At 42.6% G+C, this 9213-nt stretch overlaps 1 pseudogene; it reads left to right on the forward strand.

Annotated features, from left to right (window-relative positions):
* On the forward strand, positions 491 to 1679 carry Gm8170 (predicted gene 8170; annotated as a pseudogene).

A 9213-nucleotide genomic window follows, 5' to 3' on the forward strand; every position in this document is an offset into this window, starting at 1 on the left:
TCAAGTCTATCTAATACATGAAAGAATTCAGACGCTGTCCTTTAAGCTCAGTTTGTAGGCTGCTTGTTTCCATTGTTGGTACAGTAAAGCCAGGTATGGTGGGCTGCTCCTGTCATCCAGCACTCAGGAGGCATCGGGGAAGGCTCAGGAATTTGCTAAGTCTGTGCCACCCTGGGTTACACCAGACCCTGTCTCAGGACAAAGTAACAAGAAAATCCTGTTGGAAGAGAAAGACTGGAAATCTTTCCCCACTTGGACTCAATGCAACAAACCACACATTTAAGAAAAACACAGAATAGCTGGGCAGTGGTGCTGTACCACTTTAATCCCAGCACTCGGGAGGCAGAGGCAGGTGAATTTCAGAGTTTGAGGCCAGTTTGGTCTACAGAGTGAGTTCCAGGATAGCCAGGGCTACATAGGAAAATCCTATCTCGAAAAACCAAGGCTCTCTCTTCCTCCTTGTTCCAGAGACAGTGGCATCTTCTTGTACAGTGCTATTCTTGTCCTGTAGACAAAATGGTAAAGGTTGGTGTGAACGGATTTGGCCGTATTGGGCGCCTGGTTACCAGGGCTGCTGTCTTCTCTCCACATGGCAATGTGGAGATTGTTGCCATCAACGACCCCTTCATTGACCTCAACTACATGGTCTATATGTATGACTCCACCCATGGCAAATTCAATGGCACAGTCAAGGCCGAGAATAGGAAGCTTGTCATCAAAAGGAAGCCCATCACCATCTTTCAGGAGTGAGACCCCGCTAACATCAAATGGGGTGATGCCGGTGCTGAGTGTGTCATGGAGTCTATTGGCATCATCACTGCCATGGAGAAGGACGGGGCCCACTTGAAGGGTGGAGCCAAAAGGGTCATCATCTCTGCTCCTTCTGCTGATGCCCCCATGTTTGTGATGGGTGTGAACCACAAGAAATATGACAACTCACTCAAGATTGTCAGCAATACATCCTGTGCCACCAATTGCTTAGCCCCCTTGGCATTGTGGAAGGGCTCATGACCACGGTTCATTCCAACACTGCCACTCAGAAGACTGTGAATGGCCCCTCTGGAAAGCTGTGGTGTGATGGCCATGGGACTGCCCAGAACATCATCCCTGCATCCACTGGTACTGCCAAGACTGTGGGCAAGGTCATCCCAGAGCTGAAAGGGAAGCTCACTGGCATGGCCTTCCATATTCCTACCTTCAATGTGTGGTGGATCTGACGTGACGCCTGGAGAAACCTGCCCAGTATGAAGCCATCAAGAAGGTGGTGAAGGCCCACTGAAGGGCATCCTGGGCTACACTGAGGACCAGATTGTCTCCTGCAACTTCAATAGCAACTCCCACTCTTCCACCTTTGATGCCGGGGCTGGTATTGCTCTCAATGACAACTTTGTCAAGCTCATTTCCTGGGATGGCTACAGCAACGGGGTGGTAGACCTCATGGCCTACATGTCCTCCAAGGAGTAAGAAACCCTGGACCACTCACCTAGCAAGGACACTGAGAGCAAGAGAGAGGCCCTCGGTTGCTGAGGAGTCCCTATCCCAACTTGGTCCCGTACACTGAGCATCTCCCTCACAGTTTCCACCCTAGACCCCCATAATAACAGGAGGGGCCTAGGGAGCCCTCCCTACTCTCTTGAATACCATCAATAAAGTTTGCTGCACCCACAAAAAAAAAAAAAGAAAAGGAAAAAGAAAAAAGAGGAGAAAAAAGCAAAAAGCACAGGATAAAGGGAACTCAGCAGGTTTTATGTAAATAGCCTAAAAAGATTAGGAGCTGGGGGGGGGGCATGGCTCACATTGTATCTATGTGTATCCTGGCCTGGCCCCATGTCCTATTTCTCTTTGTGGAAGAACTCAGTGTCCAACCATGAAGAGCAAGGGGCCCCCAAGAAGAGGAAGCCCCCCACACCCCAGCTTCTGGCAAGCACACCATTACCTATCTATAAGGGATAGGGGTAGCATAGGGTCGAGTGAGACTCTGCCTCACACTCAGGATGGCATAGTTCTAGAGACCTCACCTAAAGTGGTGTTGCCTTGTGGGTAGGGGACAGGACAATTAGGATGCTTGTGACTTGTGAGAAGATTCTGTGCCTGAGGGAAGAGAAAAGCTGGCTCTTGTAGATTATCAGGGGCCTGAAACAACATGAGGAACAGAGGACAGGGGAGGTTAGGAGGGTGCAGGGGCTGCAATCCTTCCTGCCCCAGCCTATGGCATTAGTAAGATGCTCTTCAAGAGCTGTCAAAAATGGCAGCTCTCATCAAAATGGCAGCACTATGGCATCTCAGCCTGGGGCGGGGTTGGTGGTGGGGTGGTGGTGTCACAGGAGCTGTCCATAGGGTTTCATCATTTTTCCAGCTTCAGCAGAAGCTGCCCCTCAAGAGCTGTCCACGGTGGTGACACCTTTTCTGCCTCAGCCTACTGCCTTCATGAAACACCACTGTAAGAGCTGTCCCACAGGAACTGTCCACAGTGGCAGCACCTCCTCTCCAGCCTCCCCCTCCATGCTCCCCAGCAGTTCCACAGAGATGGTGCCTCAACAAAAGCCAGCTATATCCAGGAAGGGTTTCCCACCCTAACCCATGGGCAGTTGCTAGGAAAAGGGACGAAATAATCCCACAAATCCCTGATCATGAAAACCTACCAATGCCCGAGCTTTTCACAAAACCCCACCAACCCCTGAACTCCCCAAGCTCAGGACTTGAATTTCCCCCAATATTCAATCCGGAAATCCCTGCACTGAAAAGCCCTGCCCTTTGTCCAGTTCCCTGGTTCCTACTCCTGGAATCACAGGGCAGTTACCCCTGGAGTCATCACCATCCACATCCTCCACATCCTAGAGCCTCCCATAAATCTCTTTCATGAGATTTTCTGCCTGGTGTTACTCTGTTGTCAGAAGGTGCTGAGAAAACAAAGAAGCAATGAAGAGTACAAGTGAAGAAGGAGCATGGCTGAGGCCCTCCCTTGGGATCTGCAATGCTTCTACTGAGACTTCCTTCAGAGCTGTGTGATTTCTGAGCTCCCATGTCTCAGGATGGCCTTCTACTGAGATACTTTTTCCTTCAGAGCTATATGGTTCCTGGGCTTCCAAGTTCCAGGATAACCCTCCCATCCCAGAAGAAAAACAACTATGCCTTCTGGACCTATGTGTTGTAATTCTATAACTCTTTAATCTGTTGAGGTCTGGTCTTGCTGTTTATTGTAATGTCAAATGTGGGCCTCCAAGACCTAGAGTCTACATATAGCCCCAGTGACCCTGCCCCCAAGTTATTTCTGATTGGTAAATAAAGGTGCCAACAGCCAATAGCCGGGCCAAAGGGACATAGGTGGGGTTAGAATGTCCCTGGGCCTGTGGTCAGAGAATCATGAAGAAGGTGCAAGAGGAAGAAAGAGAAGCCACCATGGGTTAGGTGAGCCATACAACAGTGGCCCTGAGGGCTGGCCAACTGGAGTTAAGAACAGCCAAGATAGAACATAGTAAGTAGTAAGTAATGACTCAGTGTTATCAGTAAAAAGTAGACTCTAATAACAGAGGGCAAGTGTCTTCCCAACCCTTGTGCTGTTTAAGGCTTATTGTAAATATAGAGGTGGTGTCTGTTTCCTGGGAATGAAATGGTCAAATGCCGGGTAGAAACCCTGTGTCTGGGTTGTAAAAGGCTTTTTTTTTTCTTCATTATAAATTGAATGTAATTATAATAATTATGTAAATTATAAGGTATATATTTATAATGTCTAGTATATTATATTTGGCAATTTAGATAAAGTATTTTATTATCTATCTTAATGTGTTTATAATTTTATATCTTAATTATTTTGATTTTAACTTATATTGTCACCTGAAAATTCTTTTTAAATCTAGAATTTTTTAATGTTAAATAATTTTTTAATTATGAGATTATATTTAGTTTTTAATCTCATCAGAGATTTGAGAAGGAATAAATATCTGATTATGTAAGAAGTGTAACAACATAGTTTTTAAAATTTAAATAATTGGCAGAGACAGTTGACTGTCTGGACAGTCCCCAATATTTTTTTAAAATATTTTTTATTACATATTTTCCTCAATTACATTTCCAATGCTATCCCAAAAGTCCCCCATGCCCTCCCCCCCCACTTCCCTACCCACCCATTCCCATTTTTTTGGCCCTGGCGTTCCCCTGTACTGGGGCATATACAGTTTGCGTGTCCAATGGGCCTCTCTTTCCAGTGATGGCCAACTAGGCCATCTTTTGATACATATGCAGCTAGAGTCAAGAGCTCCGGGGTACTGGTTAGTTCATAATGTTCCACCTATAGGGTTGCAGATCCCTTTAGCTCCTTGGCTACTTTCTCTAGCTCCTCCATTGGGAACCCTGTGATCCATCCAATAGCTGACTGTGAGCATCCACTTCTGTGTTTGCTAGGCCCCGGCATAGTCTCACAAGAGACAGCTACATCTGGGTCCTTTCGATAAAATCTTGCTAGTGTATGCAATGGTGTCAGCGTTTGGATGCTGATTATGGGGTGGATCCCTGGATATGGCAGTCTCTACATGGTCCATCCTTTCGTCTCAGCTCCAAACTTTGTCTCTGTAACTCCTTCCATGGGTGTTTTGTTCCCACTTCTAAGGAGGGGCATAGTGTCCACACTTCAGTCTTCATTCTTCTTGAGTTTCATGTGTTTAGCAAATTGTATCTTATATCTTGGGTATCCTAGGTTTTGGGCTAATATCCACTTATCAGTGAGTACATATTGTGTGAGTTCCTTTGTGAATGTGTTACCTCACTCAGGATGATGCCCTCCAGGTCCATCCATTTGGCTAGGAATTTCATAAATTCATTCTTTTTAATAGCTGAGTAGTACTCCATTGTGTAAATGTACCACATTTTCTGTATCCATTCCTCTGTTGAGGGGCATCTGGGTTCTTTCCAGCTTCTGGCGATTATAAATAAGGCTGCTATGAACATAGTGGAGCATGTGTCCTTCTTACCGGTTGGGACATCTTCTGGATATATGCCCAGGAGAGGTATTGCGGGATCCTCCGGTAGTACTATGTCCAATTTTCTGAGGAACCGCCAGACTGATTTCCAGAGTGGTTGTACAAGCCTGCAATCCCACCAACAATGGAGGAGTGTTCCTCTTTCTTCACATTCATGCCAGCATCTGCTGTCACCTGAATTTTTGATCTTAGCCAGTCTGACTGGTGTGAGGTGGAATCTCAGGGTTGTTTTGATTTGCATTTCCCTGATGATTAAGGATGTTGAACATTTTTTCAGGTGCTTCTCAGCCATTCGGTATTCCTCAGGTGAGAATTCTTTGTTCAGTTCTGAGCCCCATTTTTTAATGGGGTTATTTGATTTTCTGAAGTCCACCTTCTTGAGTTCTTTATATATGTTGGATATTAGTCCCCTATCTGATTTAGGATAGGTAAAGATCCTTTCCCAATCTGTTGGTGGTCTTTTTGTCTTATTGACGGTGTCTTTTGCCTTGCAGAAGCTTTGGAGTTTCATGAGGTCCCATTTGTCAATTCTCGATCTTACAGCACAAGCCATTGCTGTTCTATTCAGGAATTTTTCCCCTGTGCCCATATCTTCAAGGCTTTTCCCCAATTTCTCCTCTATAAGTTTCAGTGTCTCTGGTTTTATGTGAAGTTCCTTGATCCACTTAGATTTGACCTTAGTACAAGGAGATAGGTATGGATCGATTCACATTCTTCTACACGATAACAACCAGTTGTGCCAGCACCATTTGTTGAAAATGCTGTCTTTCTTCCACTGGATGGTTTTAGCTCCCTTGTCAAAGATCAAGTGACCATAGGTGTGTAGGTTCATTTCTGGGTCTTCAATTTTATTCCATTGTTCTACTTGTCTGTCAGTATACCAGTACCATGCAGTTTTTATCACAATTGCTCTGTAGTAAAGCTTTAGGTCAGGCATGGTGATTCCACCAGAGGTTCTTTTATCCTTGAGAAGAGTTTTTGCTATCCTAAGTTTTTTGTTATTCCAGATGAATTTGCAGATTGCTCTTTCTAATTCGTTGAAGAATTGAGTTGGAATTTTGATGGGGATTGCATTGAATCTGTAGATTGCTTTTCGCAAGATAGCCATTTTTACAATGTTGATCCTGCCAATCCATGAGCATGGGAGATATTTCCATCTTCTGAGATCTTCTTTAATTTCTTTCTTCAGAGACTTGAAGTTTTTATCATACAGATCTTTCACTTCCTTAGTTAGAGTCACGCCAAGATATTTTATATTATTTGTGACTATTGAGAAGGGTGTTGTTTTCCTAATTTCTTTCTCAGCCTGTTTATTCTTTGTGTAGAGAAAGGCCATTGACTTGTTTGAGTTAATTTTATATCCAGCTACTTCACCAAAGCTGTTTATCAGGTTTAGGAGTTCTCTGGTGGAATTTTTAGGGTCACTTATATATACTATCATATCATCTGCAAAAAGTGATATTTTGACTTCCTCTTTTCCAATTTGTATCCCCTTGATCTCCTTTTGTTGTCGAATTGCTCTGGCTAATACTTCAAGTACTATGTTGAAAAGGTAGGGAGAAAGTGGGCAGCCTTGTCTAGTCCCTGATTTTAGTGGGATTGCTTCCAGCTTCTCTCCATTTACTTTGATGTTGGCTACTGGTTTGCTGTAGATTGTTTTTTATCATGTTTAGGTATGGGCCTTGAATTCCTGATCTTTCCAAGACTTTTATCATGAATGGGTGTTGGATCTTGTCAAATGCTTTTTCTGCATCTAACGAGATGATCATGTGGTTTTTGTCTTTGAGTTTATTTATATAATGGATTACATTGATGGATTTTCATATATTAAACCATCCCTGCATCCCTGGAATAAAACCTACTTGGTCAGGATGGATGATTGCTTTCATGTGTTCTTGGATTTGGTTAGCGAGAATTTTATTGAGGATTTTTGCATCGATATTCATAAGAGAAATTGGTCTGAAGTTCTCTATCTTTGTTGGATCTTTCTGTGGTTTAGGTATCAGAGTAATTGTGGCTTCATAAAATGAGTTGGGTAGAGTACCTTCTACTTCTATTTTGTGAAATAGTTTGTGCAGAACTGGAATTAGATCTTCTTTGAAGGTCTGATAGAACTCTGCACTAAACCCATCTGGTCCTGGGCTTTTTTTGGCTGGGAGACTATTAATAACTGCTTCTATTTCTTTAGGGGATATGGGACTGTTTAGATGGTCAACTTGATCCTGATTCAACTTTGGTACCTGGTATCTGTCCAGAAATTTGTCCATTTCGTCCAGGTTTTCCAGTTTTGTTGAGTATAGCCTTTTGTAGAAGGATCTGATGGTGTTTTGGATTTCTTCAGGATCTGTTGTTATGTCTCCCTTTTCATTTCTGATTTTGTTAATTAGGGTTTTGTCCCTGTGCCCTCTAGTGAGTCTAGCTAAGGGTTTATCTATCTTGTTGATTTTCTCAAAGAACCAACTCCTCGTTTGGTTAATTCTTTGAATAGTTCTTCTTGTTTCCACTTGGTTGATTTCACCCCTGAGTTTGATTAGTTCTTGCCGTCTACTCCTCTTGGGTCAATTTTCTTCCTTTTTTTCTAGAGCTTTTAAATGTGTTGTCAAGCTGCTAGTGTGTGCTCTCTCCCGTTTCTTATTGGAGGCACTCAGAGCTATGAGTTTCCCTCTTAGAAATGCTTTCATTGTGTCCCAAAGGTTTGGGTATATTGTGGCTTCATTTTCATTAAACTCTAAAAAGTCTTTAATTTCTTTCTTTATTCCATCCTTGACCAAGGTATCATTGAGAAGAGTGTTATTCAGTTTCCACGTGAATGTTGGCTTTCCATTATTTATGTTGTTATTGAAGATCAGCCTTAGTCCATGGTGGTCTGATAGGATGCATGGGACAATTTCAATATTTTTGTATCTGTTGAGGCCTGTTTTATGACCAATTATATGTTCAATTTTGGAGAAGGTCCTGTGAGGTGCTGAGAAGAAGGTATATCCTTTTGTTTTAGGATAAAATGTTCTGTAGATATCTGTTAAGTCCATTTGTTTCATGACTTCTGTTGTTTCACTGTGTCCCTGTTTAGTTTTTGTTTCTACGATCTGTCCATTGATGAAAGTGGTGTGTTGAAGTCTCCCACAATTATTGTGTGAGGTGCAATGTGTGCTTTGAGCTTTACTAAGGTGTCTTTAATGAATGTGGCTGCCCTTGCATTTGGGGCATAGATATTCCGAATTGAGAGTTCCTCTTGGAGGATTTTACCTTTGATGAGTATGAAGTGTCCCTCCTTGTCTTTTTTGATAACTTTGGGTTGGAAGTCGATTTTATTCAATATCAAAATGGCTACTCCAGCTTGTTTCTTCAGAGCATTTGCTTGGAAAATTGTTTTCCAGCCTTTCACTCTGAGGTAGTGTCTGTCTTTTTCCCTGAGATGGGTTTCCTGTAAGCAGCAGAATGTTGGGTCCTGTTTGTGTAGCCATTCTGTTAGTCTATGTCTTTTTATTGGGGAATTGAGTCCGTTGATATTAAGAGATATTAAGGAAAAGTAATAGTTGCTTCCTTTTATTTTTGTTGTTAGAGTTGGCATTCTTTTCTTGTGGCAGTCTTCTTTTTGGTTCGTTGAGGGATTACTTTCTTGCTTTTTCTAGGGCGTGATTTCTGTCCTTGTATTTTTTTTTTCTGTTATTATATTTTGAAGGGCTGGATTCTTGGAAAGATAATGTGTGAATTTGGTTTTGGGTGGAATACTTTGGTTTCTCCATCTGTGGTAATTGAGAGTTTGGCTGGGTATAGTAGGCTGGGCTGGCATTTGTGTTCTCTTAGTGTCTGTATAACATCTGTCCAGGCTCTTCTGGCTTTCATAGTCTCTGGTGAAAAGTCTGGTGTAATTCTGATAGGCCTGCCTTTATATGTTACTTGACCTTTCTCCCTTACTGCTTTTAATATTCTATCTTTATTTAGTGCATTTGTTGTTCTGATTATTATGTGTCTGGAGGAATTTCTTTTCTGGTCCAGTCTATTTGGAGTTCTGTAGGCTTCTTGTATGATCATGGGCATCTCTTTCTTTATGTTCGGGAAGTTTTCTTCTATTATTTTGTTGAAGATATTTGCTGGCCCTTTAAGTTGAAAATCTTCATTCTCATCCACTCCTTTTATCCGTAGGTTTGGTCTTCTCATTGTGTCCTGGATTTCCTGGATGTTTTGAGTTAGGATCCTTTTGCATTTTGTATTTTCTTTGATTGTTGTGCCGATG

The sequence above is a fragment of the Mus musculus genome, chromosome 10 (genome assembly GCF_000001635.26).
Source record: "Mus musculus strain C57BL/6J chromosome 10, GRCm38.p6 C57BL/6J".
In the NCBI taxonomy this organism is placed as follows: Eukaryota; Metazoa; Chordata; class Mammalia; order Rodentia; family Muridae; genus Mus; species Mus musculus.